The sequence below is a fragment of the Mustela nigripes genome, chromosome 3, assembly GCF_022355385.1.
Source record: "Mustela nigripes isolate SB6536 chromosome 3, MUSNIG.SB6536, whole genome shotgun sequence".
Taxonomy (NCBI): Eukaryota; Metazoa; Chordata; class Mammalia; order Carnivora; family Mustelidae; genus Mustela; species Mustela nigripes.
In genome coordinates this window covers 45,520,080-45,536,082 of record NC_081559.1, presented here as the reverse complement: position 1 = coordinate 45,536,082, position 16,003 = coordinate 45,520,080, and the positions used below count along the sequence as shown (strand labels likewise).

General features: G+C 50.3%; 1 long non-coding RNA gene across 1 annotated transcript; it reads left to right on the top strand.

Annotated features, from left to right (window-relative positions):
- The first annotated feature begins 260 nt into the window (after positions 1–260).
- LOC132012949 (uncharacterized) lies at positions 261–2,207 on the top strand. Its single transcript, XR_009402820.1, has 4 exons — positions 261–370; positions 513–704; positions 1,027–1,093; positions 2,072–2,207. It is a non-coding gene; the product is annotated as an uncharacterized LOC132012949 (long non-coding RNA).
- The last annotated feature ends 13,796 nt before the right edge of the window (positions 2,208–16,003 follow it).

Here is a 16,003-nt window from a genome sequence, read left to right as displayed (position 1 = left end):
GGTGATCCATCACCCAGACTAGGCCACGGGCCGGCAGAAAGAAGGGCGTTCAAGTACATGGCACGCCGCCATGGGCCAACCCACGTGTGACCCAGCTGTTAAGGGAGAGGCTGTGCAGATCCCGGCACTGGAAAGGGGCTTGGAGAAACGGCCACTGCAGTTCACGCTCCACACCCAGCCCACGGGGAGCTTGCCTGCATTCCTGGACTCAGGAGCTGATTGGTCCTGCCCAGCTGGACCAGCGGCTGCGTCAGGTTCTGTTTGCCTCCACGGAAGAGTCCCCAGGGGGCTTGCTTGCCCCTCTGAAAATCCGTGGTCTGCTTTTGTTATCAAGGAATGACAGAGGATTCTAGAGTCGTCCATATGAAAGGTGAATAGCTAGACGATCTCATGCCTGAGCAGGCCACGGGAGGGTCGCCACAGGTGGGCTAAGCAGCATCTCCCCACCCCCCACCCCATCGTGCTGTTGCGGTGACCCTCCGTCCCTGCATCTCTCTTTTTCTTTTTTTTAGGTGATGACACTGCGATCTGCCGTCTCAGCAAGTCTCAAGTTCGCGTTTTGAGCCGTGGTCAGGCTACTGCGCGTTGGATCTCCTTCCCCGTGGGTGGCTGTGGCTCCAGGCCCCGTGGTCGGCAGCTCCCGCAGGCCCTCCCGTCCTCTGCCTGCGCAGTCTGAGTTTGGCAGTCTCAGATTCCGCACGCGGGTAAGTTCACACCGTGTGTGCCTTTCCTGTCTGGCTTCTGTCCCTCAGCACTGTGTTCTCCAGCTCCGCTCATGACATTGAGAGGGCAGGATTTCCTTCCCTCACAGCTGGATTACACCACCCTGTTCCCACAGGCTCTGCCTTCTTTCCCCGTCCACGTGCCCCTGCACACCTCACAGCAGCTCTGCTCACAGGGACCAAGCCGCCCCAAAGGCTGCAGTGTCCTGGGGCCATGCAGACTCCTCTCCTGCGCCTTCCTCCAGACCCCATCCCTGTCTCCCTTTGACTTCCACTTCTTGGCGTGTGACCTCTCTCTCCCTAGGCATCAGAGTGCAGGGCGCCGGACATGGAGGGCTACTCTGGCAGTGGCCACTTCTGGATCAGGCCAGGTAGTGTGGGCTGGGCAGCGGCGGAATGGAGAGGCTGTGGCTGAGCCAGCCCCGGGCCCAGAGCTGGAGGTGGTAGGTGAGGGCTGGAATGTTCAAAAGGATGTTGGGGACGTGGGTGAATTCCCCTTCCAATCCAGCAATGTCTGGCTCTTGTGTCAACCCGAGCGATGGGCTCTTTTCAGAACAAATACATCCCCAAAGTCGACGGGCAGGGGCCCTCTAGGGCTACCCAGAGATGCCCAGAAAGCTCCCCTTGCCAATGTTCTTGATTGCATTTGCTCAGACTGGATTCTCTCCGTCCCAGCAGCAAGGCAAGGGGGTTCCCTATCGCTGCACCCTAATCAAGGCCCAATCATATCTCACGGAGCTTTTCAATAATGACGCTGTCCGCTTGCCTGCCCGCCTCCATAAACGGGCCAGCAGGAGCCCCGAGGAGGAAACTCTTGCCCAAAGGCCTGGAGGCACAGACCTGGTGCAGGCTGCAGGGGCGCAGCAGGCTGGGCATGCTCCGTCCCCCCTACCCCAATCCTGTGACACACATATGCCCACATGCAAGCCGGAAGCCACATTCCGGGGTGTGAGGAAAAGGGGCCAAGAGTCATGTCTTTGCTGTGACTTTGCCGGCTGCCAGATCCTTCAGGAGCTCAGTTCAAGCTATTTCCTATCTCCCTTCCCTCCCCACGTGCACCTGCATTGCTCAACAGCTCCCCACCGCAGGTCCCCAGAGCCTCGAGGATGGGGCGCCCCAGGTCCCCGCCTCTGCGGGGGCAGCTCTGTCCTGAGGTTGAATGAAATGCAAGGGACACAGGGCTGCTCAGGCCATGGACAGATGCTGTTTTCTGGGTTTGCTGTTATAAATTCAAAGGTGAACCTACCCTCTTTCCAAAGGGGAATTCCGTAGAGTCTCGCCATGGTTTTAGTGTCAATCAGTTGTTTTGAAATTGCTGGTAGGCTTTTGACTACACTTTCCCGAAGCAGATCACACATACGGAGGAGCTCACGAAATGCAAGCATTCAACACAGTTAAGTTGACGAGGTGGGCACGTCTGTGTGAGCAGCCCCCAAGCCAAGAAACAGAACATTTCCCGTCGTCTGGCAGGCTCCCTCCCACCTCCTGAAGGTAACCCCCTTCCCAGAGAGGAGTCCCACCTACTTTAAAACTTCTCACAAATGGAATAACACCTGTACCATTTTGGGTGGGACTTCCGTCACGCGAGACGAGAATCCTGCTCGGGTGTGGCTGGTGGTTGTGACTTTGTTGCTGAACAACCGAGCATGTAGGAGCAGACAGAGTCAGGCACGTGCTACCCACATGCACGCGAACGCTGAACAGTTTTGGGCCACCGGGATTGGTGTTCCGGTGCCCCCAGGATTGGTGTTCCCGCGCCCCGGGCTGACCTGCCACTCGGCATACATACACACACACGTGTGTGGTGAACATCCATGTACGTGAGTGCCCAACCGCAGAGTCAGAACGTGCAAACATTCAGCTTAACATGGATGCTGCCGCACTGTTTTCTAAAGCAGCTGGAACAATACATAATATTATGTAATCTTATTAAATTATTAATATAAAAGATAGGTACATTTAAATATAAATATAGAAATAAGATAGAGGAGCCACGCGTGGTTGACTCAGCAGTATCATCAAGGACTCTGGTTGTTTCTGTCCTATTTCTTGACTAGATTTACCATGTGGCATTTGTTCTCGTTGTTACAATCTAGTTGCTGTACCTCCAGGCATCACCTCTGAGTTCCAGGAAGGGAGAAGAGGAAGAAGAGGACAAAAGGGGTGTGTTGTTTTCTATTATCAGGAAAATAAAAGTTTCATCCAGAAGGGTTTCTGTTTATGTCTCATTAGTAGGAAACTGTCAAATGGCCACTCTTTCCCAGAAAGAGGTGCCCCTGGTCATCCAGGCCATGCCCACAAACGCTATCCTGTGGCTCACTCCAGCCCCATCTCCTAGAGCTGCCTATCTCTGAGCAGACAACCACTCTTGGTCCTACACCACCCGGATCTGAAGACTGAGCCATACGATCCCTCATTCAGTGTGGAGGCACGTGGGGCAGAAGCCCCAGGATATCACACCCCTTCCACAAACATCCTCTGTGTTTTCTGTTATTTCCTAAAATATTTCACTAAAGTTACAAACGGATCATTACATGGGCAGCCAAGTCACAGGGCTGCCCTCCTCTCTTCATGTGATCATTCATGGTAAGAAATATCACACTCCCAGAATCATTATCGCTTGTTCAGAGAGCATAATTCTCCCAACAAACCATTGAATTTCTATGGATGATTTTCATATGTCTTCATGGAAAAATTAGTCTTTGATTTTATTTTTTTTGTGTTCTGCTTCGTTTGGTATCACAATTACATTTGATTTGAAATCATAGACTTATCCGTAACTGAACAGAGAGTCACTGGGAATTTTTTTTTTAATGACTCAGTATTTTAAGAGAATCTGTCTTTATGGGTCTCTTACCTCTTCAGGATTTACCTGTGGTAGGTTACATATTTGAAAAAATCATTTAGTTTATGGAGATTTTAAGATTGTTTTCCACAGAGTAGCGCACAGCATTCTCTTACGATTAAAGACCAGTCTCTTCTGTATCTGTGGGTAAACCTGTTATTTTTCCTAACAGTATTAATCTATAATAGATATTAGATCAATAGATACTATAATAGATTAATAGGTAATAGATTAATCTATAATAAATTTCTGTTCTTTTCCATATATACCAGCCTTGCTGAGGTTTTATGTCTTCTGTTGTTTTTTTTTTTTAAATCTCTTGTTCTGTTTGTTTTTAAGGGGTCTACTTTTGAATTTGTGTGTCCATTCTACCCATGCCCCTTCAGTTTCTGTTTTATTAACACCTGCTCTTGTCTTTACTGAGAAGATTCTCCTACTCTCTCCTGATAAATTAGCTGTTCTCCTAAGCTGCCTTCTTAGTCACTCAACTTCTTTCTTGCTAGCTCGTGGCCCATTTAAGGCATGGATTTTCTCCTGATGACAGGGTCAGCCTCATGTCGTAAGTTCTGGTGTGGGGCCCTGTGGCTGCCATGACTTCATTGGTCTCTTACAAGGCTTTATTTTCTCTTTCAGCACAGAGTTAAGAGTTTTTGGAAAGCTCCCAGCTGGTTTGATATTTTCCAGTGCTCCCCTTTTTGGGATCAATTTCTGATTTTATTGCACAGTGATCAGAGAGTCTGGCTCAAGCAATTGAAACATTTTAAAAATATGTGATTTCCAAGATGTCCTTTTTGGCCCAGGATCTGATTTAATGCCCCAACTCAACTATCCCAGGAAGATATAATTAAATGATTCACAGGGGTTTGAAGCACTCCATGTGATGTGTTTGGAGGAGTGGTGTGAGCCGCAGAGCCAAGTGTGTTAGTCACACCGCTGAGCTAGAACATTTCCTTCATTGTTCTGTTGCTCCTGGTTTCTTCAAGGCTCAGGAGCTATTTTCTGCCGCTCCCCTCCACTGCTCCTGAGCTCCATCCCTTTGTCGTGGGACCTGTGCTCAGGGGCCCCGGTGGGACGGGCTCAGCCACCTGAGGCAAGGTGGGGATGCCACTGACTCAGTGTCCCCACGGCCAAATGGAAGAGCAATGGGAAAGAGTGGTCTGGAAGATGAACTCAGGTACCTCTGACCGAGATCACGTGTGACCACTTGCAGCACAGAACAGGTGCTGGCTGTTGGCTGAACTACGACTTTCATATGAAGAAGCCCTTTGGATGCACTTCTCCACTTTTCCAGGCGGTCTTGCACTGTTTTCTGATGACCATACTCGCACCTGTGTTCTTCCTTTATTGTGCGTCTACCTGGCTCATTCATTCATTCACTCTGGGGGCTGGGGCGCTGCCCCCTCCGAGGCCCCCTGCTCACCGGCTTTTGGGCCCATCCTGTGGGCGTGCTTTCTTCTCTTCCCGCAACAACAGGGACTTAGACACCATCACCATTCGGTGGTGGGTTGCCCTAATAGAGTTTTGCTTTGTCTGCTTTTTACCTTTTATTATGATCCCTGGTGCCTAACATTTCTGTGCTTTACTATTATTGCTGTTATAGTTTTTGTTACATTGCTCAGGTTTTTCTTGCTTACTCTTCTTCTTTATTTGAAAATAAAACATTTTTCTTTGACCAGTGGCTACCTTAAGGTATCAATGCACATAGTTATGAAGATTTCTCAGCTAGCACTAATGCTACACCAGTAACTGTTTCACTCCCTGTAAAATAAGACATGTCAGCATACTTAATTTTCTCTTTTCTTGCCCTCACATTTTGCTTGAATAATGTGGATGTTTCGAGCTCTGTTTTGTGAATATATTTCACACATTCTGCATTCTTTGCAATACTGTTTTGGCCCCTGTACTCTCTTCTACAACCACATTAATTATCTAAACATTAATGTCTGACCTACTGGTCTTGATATCCACCACCATTCCTTATGTTCTGTATCTTCTCTTACCAGTAATCTTAATTTTCATCCATTTCCTGTTGATCTGACTTTTCAGCCTGAGCCATATTTTCCAGCATACTTTCTAAGTCCTGCTGTTCATGAACATACCTCTTTGTCGCTCACAGGTGAGCACTGGCTTGAGAGAAGAGAGAACTCGTGGGTCACCCATGCACTTTCCACTCCCTAAAAGTCCCAGCTGCTACCTGGCCAAATGGCTGTGTTTGGGGTCCTGAATGGGAACCGTAGTATTCACATTTTCCCCTCCATCATGAGTCACCAAGGTTTCTCCACTGATGTGGATACCTGCAGGACTTCTTCCTGATTCCTGAAATGGGATCTCCTTGAGGTTACCTCTGTGGACCTTGATCAGCCCAGCATCTATATGAGGCCAGTGGCCATCCATTCACTTTGCTGTGCCACTGAAGTCATGTATCCTCGAGCTGTGGGTCCTATCTGTGTGCGTTTCTCTCACCCTTTCCTCCTCATGCCCATGATCCTTGGAAAGGGTCTTTGCTTCATGAAACTTTTTCCTTCTATTTCCCTACCCACCTTTTGGGAAGTACAGGGGGGGAGCAGCATAGCTTCTGAATATATCTTCTCTGTCTGCTTTCCCAAGTTGTTCTGTCTTGCTCAGGGCTTGTGAGCACAGGCTGAGGCCTAGGGTTAAGGTGATGGTTCTCCACTTGGCCAGAAACATGGCTCCCTTTTCTTATCCTGGCCCCCTCACCACAGACCTATCAAGGCCCCTTCATCCACTGCTGTGATCTAGATCCTATGCATCCCTCAAGCCCATTAGAAACATCTCTGCAGCTTAGAACCTCAATTCTGGACATGGTTGACCTTATTTCTTGCAGTAGTTCCAGCCCCATAAATTAAAGTTTGTGGTGTGAGTCCTGTGAATGTCTGATGAAGCTGTCCACAATGTTCCAGCTCACAGATGACCTTGGGGGATGGTCTTGGGCGATGAGAGTCCAAGGGAGAATAGAAGGAGGTAAGGAAGAGGACTGCCAGGAAACTCAAGCAATATATGGTTCTTGGGAAGTGACTCTTGCCTGAGAAGTCTGTAGTCAGGACGTTCCACTCAATGTACTTAACAAAAAAGATAGAAATTCAGATAATGGCAAAACACCTAATTTTCCTTAAGACAACAATTATACTCTCTGAACAAATAAGCACACAAAACGACACTGTCTTTTAAGTGTTGGAGCACAACCTAAAACAGAAATTAAAGAAGAAGGAATGTTTGAGGGTGTCCTCGTTTGCATGGTACGGGCCAGATGTAACTCACACAGGAAGTGCAGTCTGCTTAGTGTCAAGTATCAGAGCTGGGGTTTGGAAATTGAGAAAGGAAGTCCAAGAAAGCTGGGAGCCCTGAAGGGAGAGGCCAAATCTGCATTTAAGTTTTCCTCCATCCTAGTGACACATGCAGGGGTTTTCTGGTAGTCAGAGCTGGTGGAGGTGAGTGGAGGATTCAGTTGCAGCTCACCTACCATAGGAGCCAGAACTTGGAGTGTCAATCCTGTCAAGTTATGGGGGGGGGGTGTAAAAATAGCAGGTTTTCCATTGAAATTCCAGAAGGATCACAACTGAAGAGTTGTCCTAGGACTAAGGGTTTTCCCTAAATCTACAGAAACAGTCAAAATAGAGTACCCCAAAAGAGTTTAAATGAAGTTTCCACAAGTTTGAAGTCATTACCTAGTAAACTAACTGCTTTTTAGAATGAAAGTTAATGGTTTTCAGAGAAAAATAGTGGAACCCAGAGTCTGAACAATGTATGATCAATAGTATTCTGTAAATAAAGATTCCTAGATACATAAAGAAACAAGAAAATAAAAGCCAGAGACAAAAGAAAAAGCAATCAATATAAATATATCATGATTTGTACAAAGTGTGGGAATTAGGAGATGAAGTACTGCTATTAATATGTTCAAGGGATTATGGGAAAATTGGTCATAATGAGTGAATGGGTAGAAGAAATCTCAACAGAGAAAGGGAAACTATAAAAAGAACCAAATAGATATTTTAATACCAAAGTGTAAAGTATCTAAAATGAAAAGATGCACTGGCGGTTTAACAAAAGATTAGAGGTGGCAGAAGAAAACATCAGTAAAGCTGGAGACAGATTTAAAAAAAAAATGATCACATTTGAAAAATAAGAGAGAGAAATATTAAAGAACAAAACAAACAGTGCCTCAGTAACCAGTGGGTCCTCTGAGCTGCCTAACATACTTGTAACTGGAGTAACAGAAAGAAAGAAAATATAGAGTGGGATAGACAAAATATTTGGGGAGAAAAGAAAAGGCAGAAATTCCCCTAAATTTGTTGAAAAACACAGATTTATAGATGCAAGATCGATCAGCTCTAAACTGGATGAAGGTAACGAAAATCACCCATAACCACACCACAGTCAAAGTGCTGAAAAGTAAAGAGAAAGAAAATCTTGAATGCAGCCAGAGAATGAGCCTTGACCTCCAGGAGAAGATGGTATGAGTGACAGCTGACTTCTTCTTGCAACGATGGTGGCCAGATGACGATGGAACCACATGTTCCAAAGAAAACATGTCAGCCCCCAATCTTCTAGGCACCAAATCAGGTGACACAAACAATTTCTTCAAAATATGACTTACCAACAGTGACACTAGAAGACATAGAAAGTCTGGGTAGCCGTATACATATTAAAGAAATCGAATTTGCTCTCAAAAACCTTTCCACAAAGAAAATCCCAGGCCCAGATGCTTTCATTGTTAAATTTCATCCAATATCTGAAAAAATAATGATACCAACTTTACACAAACAGTTTCAGAATGTCCAGGTGGAAGGACACATTTAAATTCATTTTAGGAGAGCCAGGATGTCCCAAATGCCAAACCTGACAAGAAATAACAAATACAGACCAAATCCTTACAAACACAGATGCAGAAATAACTTTTTTTTAAATTAGAAAATCAAATGCAGGAATATATACAAAGAATAATATATTAGGACTCAGTCAGGTTTATCCCAGGAATGTGAGATTAGTTTGTCAGAAACCAATCAATGTAATTCAGCACATTAAGAGAAAAAGGGGGGAAAATGTGTTCACCTGAATCATTGCAGAAGGAGCATTTACTTATGATAAAAATTCTCACAGACTGGGGTGCCTGGGTGGCTCAGGCGGTTAAACATCTGACTCCTGGTTTTAGCTCAGGTCATGATCTCAGGGTTGTGAGATGGAGCCCCATGTTGGACTCCATGTTGGGCATGGAGTCTGCTTGAGATCCTCTCTCTCTCTCTTTCTCCCTCTCAAAAAAAAAAAAAAAAATCTCCTGGACTAACAACAGAAGGAGGTTTCCTTGAGCCAATAAAGGGCATTTCTGGAAGCTTACAGGTAGCTTTGCATGAACACCGCAACACTGAGTGGTCTGCTGCTAGTCTCAGCAGTCATGCAAGGATGTGTGTCTCTGCCTCTTCCATAAACGCCATGTTGTCGGTTCCGGCTGGTGTCACAAGGCAAAGTCTAGAACGAAAGAAGTAAAACTGTCTTTATTCACCGTCATCATCACTGTTTATGTGGAAGATCCTTTAAAAATCAACAAGAAGAAACTAGCTATAATAAGTGAATTTAGGAAACACACAGGATACAAAGTTAACATAAATAATCAACAGTATTTCTAAATACAGCAGCAGATACTTGGAAAAATAAAATTTAGAACACTTACGACAATAGTGTAAAAAAATACACGTACTTAGGAATAAATTTAACCACACACATGAAAACCTCTCTGCTAAAAACCTAAAATATTGCTGAGAAATTAATGGAGAAGTAAATAAGTGAATAAGATACCGCTTGTTCCTGGATTATAAGACTCCATATTGTGAAAACGTTAATTCTCTCCAAATTGATTCCTTCCCCATCACAATCCTGAGTCATTTGATAGAAGTTCAGTCATAATTCTGAGAAGTTTGTGCAAATGTAAAGATTCCCAAATAGTCCAACAATCTATAGGCACGACAAAGTTGGATGGTTCACACTACCTGCTCTCCAGACTAAGTATAGGGATCGGGCAGGTAGGAAGTTAGTATAAATACAGACATTTACATTAATGGAGCAGAACAGAAGCCCAGCTACATGCACATGTGGCTGATTCATTTTTAAAATTGAGGTGAAATTCACATATCATAAAATTGATTGTTTTTCAAGTGCATTTAGCTTATCTATACTGCAGTGAATGATGTTTAACTGATTTTTTTTTTTAAACCAAGGTGAGGAGGTGATTCAATCAGAAAAGGAAATTTTTTCCAACAAATAATTGGAACAGGCAGATAAACAGATGGAGATTAAAAAAAAAAAAAACTTCAGGTCTAAACTCATACCACGCAGAAAATGTTAGAGATGGATCATAGACAAAACTAAAAAAGCAAGGGAAAACAGGAGATGGTTTCCTTAGGAAGGGCACAAAAACAATACACATCAAAGGAAAAACAGAAAAATTCAGCTCCATTAAGATTACAAACATCTGTTTGTGCAAAACATTTGTTCAGAAAATACAATGCAAACTACAGACTAGGAGGAAGGATTCAGTGCGTCTAACATGGGACCTTTATGCTAAATATATAAAGACCCTACTAATCACCAACAAAGATAAACACTCTTTGGCATCATCAGACATCATTAATCATCAGGGACATGGAGGAAAAACCACAGGGAGATAGCATTTCTTTCCCCCTCGGTGGCTGGAATGAAAAGTTCCTGGCCACACCCAGTATTGGCAGGAACCAGGAGTGGGTGGGACTCTTGAACACGGCAGTGGGGCCATGAAGTTGCACAGCCACTTGGGAGAACTCTTCGACCACTTCTTATAAAGCTCAATATATATCTACCCTCCCACGCAGAAACACCTTTTTTTGATATTGACCCAAGAGAAATGAAAAATACTTGTCTGGGGAAAGACTTGTAAAAACATGTTCATAGCAGCTCTGTTGATAATCACTGAAAACCAAAAAGCGGCTCAAGTATTTTTCAACAGGTTTGGGTAAGGGAGTCCGTGCTGTCGGCACACGGTGGAACCGGCCCTGGCAGTGACAGGGGACGGGGATGTCATGGGAGAGCCTCGGATATTTAAGGGAAAGAAGCCAGACCCAAAATAAGACCTCCATATAATTAATTTCTGTGAAGTCCAAGAAGAGGCCAACCAAACAGACAGTGATAGACATCCAAGCAGAGGCTGCCTGCAGGTTGGGTTTTGGCTCGGGGGGGTGTGAAAGAACTTTGTGGAGCTCTGACATGCTCCATGTCGTGGCCCCGGGGGTGGTGGGAGTACGCAGCTGGACAACTCATCCAAGTTGTGCCTGAATGCGTGTGCACCCCGCCCTTCCCCAACAGCACTGAGGTCACCTGTTCCATAGACTGTCCCGTAACTTGACCTGTTCCATTGACATCTTGAGATCGCTGCTCATGAACAGCCACAGCGCTAGGTTCATGGCTCCAGCTCGGGCATCTGGGGTTGCCATAGTTGGTGTCCCCAGCTCCAAGAAGGCTGAGGTGAGCAGGGCGGGCACAGGCCCTCCTGATAGGTGCCTCACTTGCCTTCCAGGCTCACCTTTGCAGACCACCCAGTTGTGTTTGTGGAATGGAACTCCATCCTGCCCATGGCCCCTACTGATTTGCCAGAAGCTGCAGACCTGATAAGAGCTGAGGAGGAGGGGTCCAGAGACGAGCCCCATGTCAGGCTTTGCTCGGAGGAGCAGTGGGAAGCCCTGTCACAAAGCCCTCTGCTGGACCACCGTGGCCAGGAATGGCTGGTGCCATCTGCCGTGGGACCCGTGGGACCCGTGGGACCCGTGACCCCAGCATGGAACTTGGTGTGGGGGGGATTCAGTGGCACCATGTGGGCTCGGCCCCCGGGACAGGCCTGGGGATGCCACAGGCAGGGAAGTGGCAGCCGAGAGCCCTCAGACCAGCAATCTGAGACCTCAGTCCCCATAATCGAGGTCCTTTGGGGTCACAGGGCCTGGACGTGGCATGTGTCCCCAGCCTGCCTGGCCTGGAAGGAGCTGCCCTCTCCAGGCTGGCTATGGGGATAGCTAACCATGTCTTCCGGGGTGGGGTGCAGATGTCCCCTGGGCCCTGATGTGTGTGGCAGGCTTGAGCTGAGTTTGGGGGGCATGGCTACATTACAGGAGAGGACGCTGTCCACCCTCATGTCTGGCACCACTGTCCTGCATCCGGCTCAGCCCTGACTCCTCCAAGTGCATGCATCATGGTCCTTGCTACCCCGGCCTGAGTGTGGGTGGGCAGGGCCGTTCTCCCTGGCAGCAAGGGTGGAGTGGGCAGGGGGCTTGGGTTCACAGTCCCTGAGACCTTGACTACAGGCCCTCTGAACACTGGGGTACAGTCGGGGTCTTGGGTGACCCTGCCTGGAGAGGTCAGCCCTACCTGGGGCTGGAGAGGACCCTCCACAGAAAGCAGTGGGTGATGCTGCCTGCAGAGTGAGGGTCACGTGGGGGCTCGTGGGGGCCTCTCTGGGGTGGCGGGTGGGGGCGTCAGGGCTATGTGTGTGGCGCTGACTCACACAGACAGGGCCCGGCTGCCTGAAGACCTTCAGGGGCCTCATCAGGGCACTTCCCCCACCCTGTCTGCAGCTGGGCCTGGGGGGTGGGGGGGGCCACAGAGCCCCAGGGCACAAAGCTGCCTCTGTGGCAGCGCCCGCCTGTGGGCAGCAGAGATAAGCCCCAGCGGCTGCTTCTGTTGTGTTGTCACACAGCAAAAATAGACTGCGTCTCGTTTCCCAGAAGGGCCCTGGTGTGGGTCTGGGCCAGGCTGCTGTCTGCCCTTGGCCTTGAGAGAAACAAGGCTGGCTGGGCAGTCAGGAGCAGGAGTGGGGTCCTCCCTCCTGCTGTCGCTGCCTCACACACGTCCCATCAGGGAGACCCACCCCTTCTGTCCTCCCTTGGGGTTTCAGGATATGAGGGCTGGGGGAGCCCCATACCCCATAGCCACCTCCACGGAGTCTCTCGGAGGGGGGTCTCCGCCAATGCTGAGCTGCAGGGCCCCTGAACCTGGAATGGGGTAGTAAGTGCTGTGGGAACAGGCCCCAGGCTAACCTGGCACTCAGGTCAGGCCCTCGAGGTGACCCTGGGCACAGACTGGGGAAACATGGCACACATGGCTGCTGGAACATGGCCAGTGTCCCGTCATAGGAATGGTCTACAGTTGCTGCGGCTTTGGCCTTGGTGCTGTCCTTCCTTGCCTGAACACCACCATCCACTGTCTCCCTACAGTTGGCCTTCCCACCCTGTCCACGCTGCTTCACACACATGCTGCGGGCTTGTGCCCCCACCAGGCTCAGGATGCATGACCCTGCATGTCCACCAGCTCCCGCCCCAGGCCTGCCCTAGCCTTAGCCCCCAGAATGCAAGGTGTGGGCCAGGAGGCGAGACCAGACAGGCCTGCGTCTCAGACATGGCAGCTCCCCTCACAGGGCTCTTACCCTGCTTGCCCAGACCAGGAGCTCTGGGAGGTTTTCCTGGGCAGTGGGCACAACCGGCATGCTTGTGGCTGGACCTGGGAACCGTTGACGGAAGAGACTGCCTGCTGCTGGCTGGTGAGGCCTCGGGGCCCCCAGCAGAGCACACACTGCTCTCTCCGGGCCACAGGCCATTACCAGACCATCAAGGATCACCCCAAGTGGTTCTGGAATTCCAAATCCTGAAGTAGAGGAGTAGGTGGTGGGCTGCCATGCCTGGGAGCAGGTGTGACTACAGGGCAGGGGGACATGTGATGGGGACAGGCCTGGCCGCTTTGTCTGCACAGCAGCTCCCTGAAGCCTCCAGTGGGGAGGGGGCTGTCAGCCTGGTATTCTCCAAGAACAGCCCGCCTGCAGTGTGGGAGTTGTCCTCCCGAAGGCCCTGACACGCTGTTTCACCAAGCGCCAACGGCGTCCCTGCTGTGTGTGCAGACTTGCTGAGGAACAGGGGCAGACAGCTTGCCCTCAGAGCTGGGACACGAGGTGTCCCCACCCCAGGTAGCAAGGCTGCCTCTGGGGCATGGGGGCTGGGCTTGGTGAGGCAGTGGGGAGTGCGGGTCTAGGAGGACAAGCTTGGGTGCTTTCCAAGAACTTAAGAGGTGAGCTGGGAGCTTCGGGGACAAGCCGACCCCAGGAAGCCTGCTGTGTGTCCATGTGTGCGCTTGTGTTTGTGTGTTTGTGGTGGGGGGGGGGGCAGAGAGGTTCTAGGTGGGCACGAGCAGTCCTAATTCCAGAGGGTGACAGTACTGTGCTGTGGAGTTATCCTGGAGGGCTTCCTGGAAGAGGCATCCTGGGGAGGAAGGAAGGAGTCTAGGAGGGGATTTGACCACAGCTAGAAGTACACAAGGCAAACTGTGCAGCAAGACCCCAAGACTCAGGACCCTAGCGGAGTCTAGGGCTTGGAGCACTGTGGTGGGCCTTTTCCAGCAGGCCAGGCCAAGGTAGACTCCTTGCCCAGCAGGAAACTGAGGCAGCAGCAAGATGGACTGAGCCATGGGACAGGGATGGGCCCAGGGGGTTGGGTCATCTCCAGGACTCCAGAAAATAAGCAAAGTGGGTGCTCCAGGTCTCCACCCCACTCCCAGGGTGTGGGCGACCCTGATGTGCTGTTCCTGAACCCTGCAGCTGAGCCTGAAGGGAAAGCCAGCCTGCAGGCAGCCACCCTGGAGGAGCAGGTCTGAGGTGAGCACCACTGGGGTGCCGGAGAACATGGGGCCCGCTACTTTCCCTGCTACACCTGAGTCCCATTTAGGCCCCATAGATGGGATGAAGGGTTGGGACTGCACCCTGTGGTGCGGGGGGACCCTAGCGAGACTTGCAGCTGGAGGACAAGGTCACAGACCATCTCCCCCTTGGGGGCCACCACTCTGCTATCATCAAGTCCTTGAGACAGAGCTGCCTTGGGCCCCTCCCCAAGCGGCTTCAACAGCTTTGGTGGGGAGTTCTGGGAGCCTCCAAGTGTCAGGGCAGCTTCCCCCAGGAATTCTGGAATTCCCCTGACAGAGGCTTCTGACTGCTGGGCAGCGAGTAGGGCTGGGGCTGGGCCAGGTTGGGGGCTCACACCTGGCAGGATCCCAGACAGGGAGGGGGGACCCAGGCCCGGTTGGAGAGCCGAGGTAGACACTGAGTTTGCCACGGTGGTCCTCCCGACACAAGACTCCTCTGGGCTTCAGGGTGAGCCAGGCAAGCCGGGCTGAGCACTGGGCAGGAATGCACAGATGCCGGGCTCCACCCCCTCGCGGGCACTGTCTCCGCCTACAGCCCCGCCCTGGTCTGCGACACAAGGCCCTAGAGGAAATCCACGGAGAGAGAGGGAGGTGGGTGGGAGGCCTGACAGAGCCACGGGGTACGACCCCAGAGTCCTGCTCCTTCCCTGGGGGGAACAGAGGCCCTTGACTAACCAGACCCCACCCCGGGACTGCAGGTCCCACCGCCCCACCCCCACCCCTGTCTGTTTATGTCCCACTTACCTCCCGCAGCGCATTTTGGAGGTGGATGTAAAGAAAATTCTGATCTTTTTAAAATAGATTTCACAGAGGAGGTGGAGGAAGAGAAAGGAAGAGATGAATTCATCGAGCGTTTCCTTTTAAAATAGGCCAGCCTGAGCCCGGGGTGTCTCTGGGTGGCCGGTGGTTTCGCCACACCTTCCGTCCCAGACCCTGGGGTGGTCATTTCTCCTAAGCCTACGCACTATTTCTAGGCTTTTGGGCCACTTTCTGGAATAATATTTGTGGCTGGGTGTATGTGGTCGGGAGGTGGTGAGCTAGAGGGAACTTGTGACAGTAGAGCTCTGCCTGCAGTGTCCTCACGGGAAGTGATTGGGAGAGGGGCAGGCCTGCAGGTACTGAGTGGGTGTGGCTGGAGATGGCCAGGGAGGGGCTGGCCAGCCTCTGTAAGTTGGGGGTGGGGATGTCTCAGTGCTTGTCAGGAGACCCATGACAGCCGCTGTGGTCCACGCTGTCCCTCCCACACATTAGGCCCTCCCTGGGCCCCGGAACCTCCGGAGGAACGTGCCCCATGAAAGCTGTGACCTGTTTGCAGACCCCATACGTACAGATCCTACTTTACAAGGGTACTGATTCCCGGACTCAGTCAGGCTGGGGTTCAAGTGGGGCCTTCTTCTGGAGAATCCATTTTGGCAGGTGGTTTTCCTCCCTGGGGACGCCCAACCGCCATGGTCTCCAAGCCATGACAGCTCCCTGTAGCAGAGGGAGCCCACTATGGACATCGCAGAGCATGACGCAGCCCTCCCAAGGACCAGGCCCGTGGCAGAGGGAGCTTCTGGCAGCCCTGGGGAGTAGCTCCTTCCACCATGCTTCTGTGTCAGTGGGAGGTCAGCCAGCTAGCTGCCCCACTCCAGTCTAGTCTCTGCAGGAAGGCATTGTTTAGTGGTCTGGCGTATTTTGTGGGCCAGTGACAGACACCTTTCTCAAAACTTGC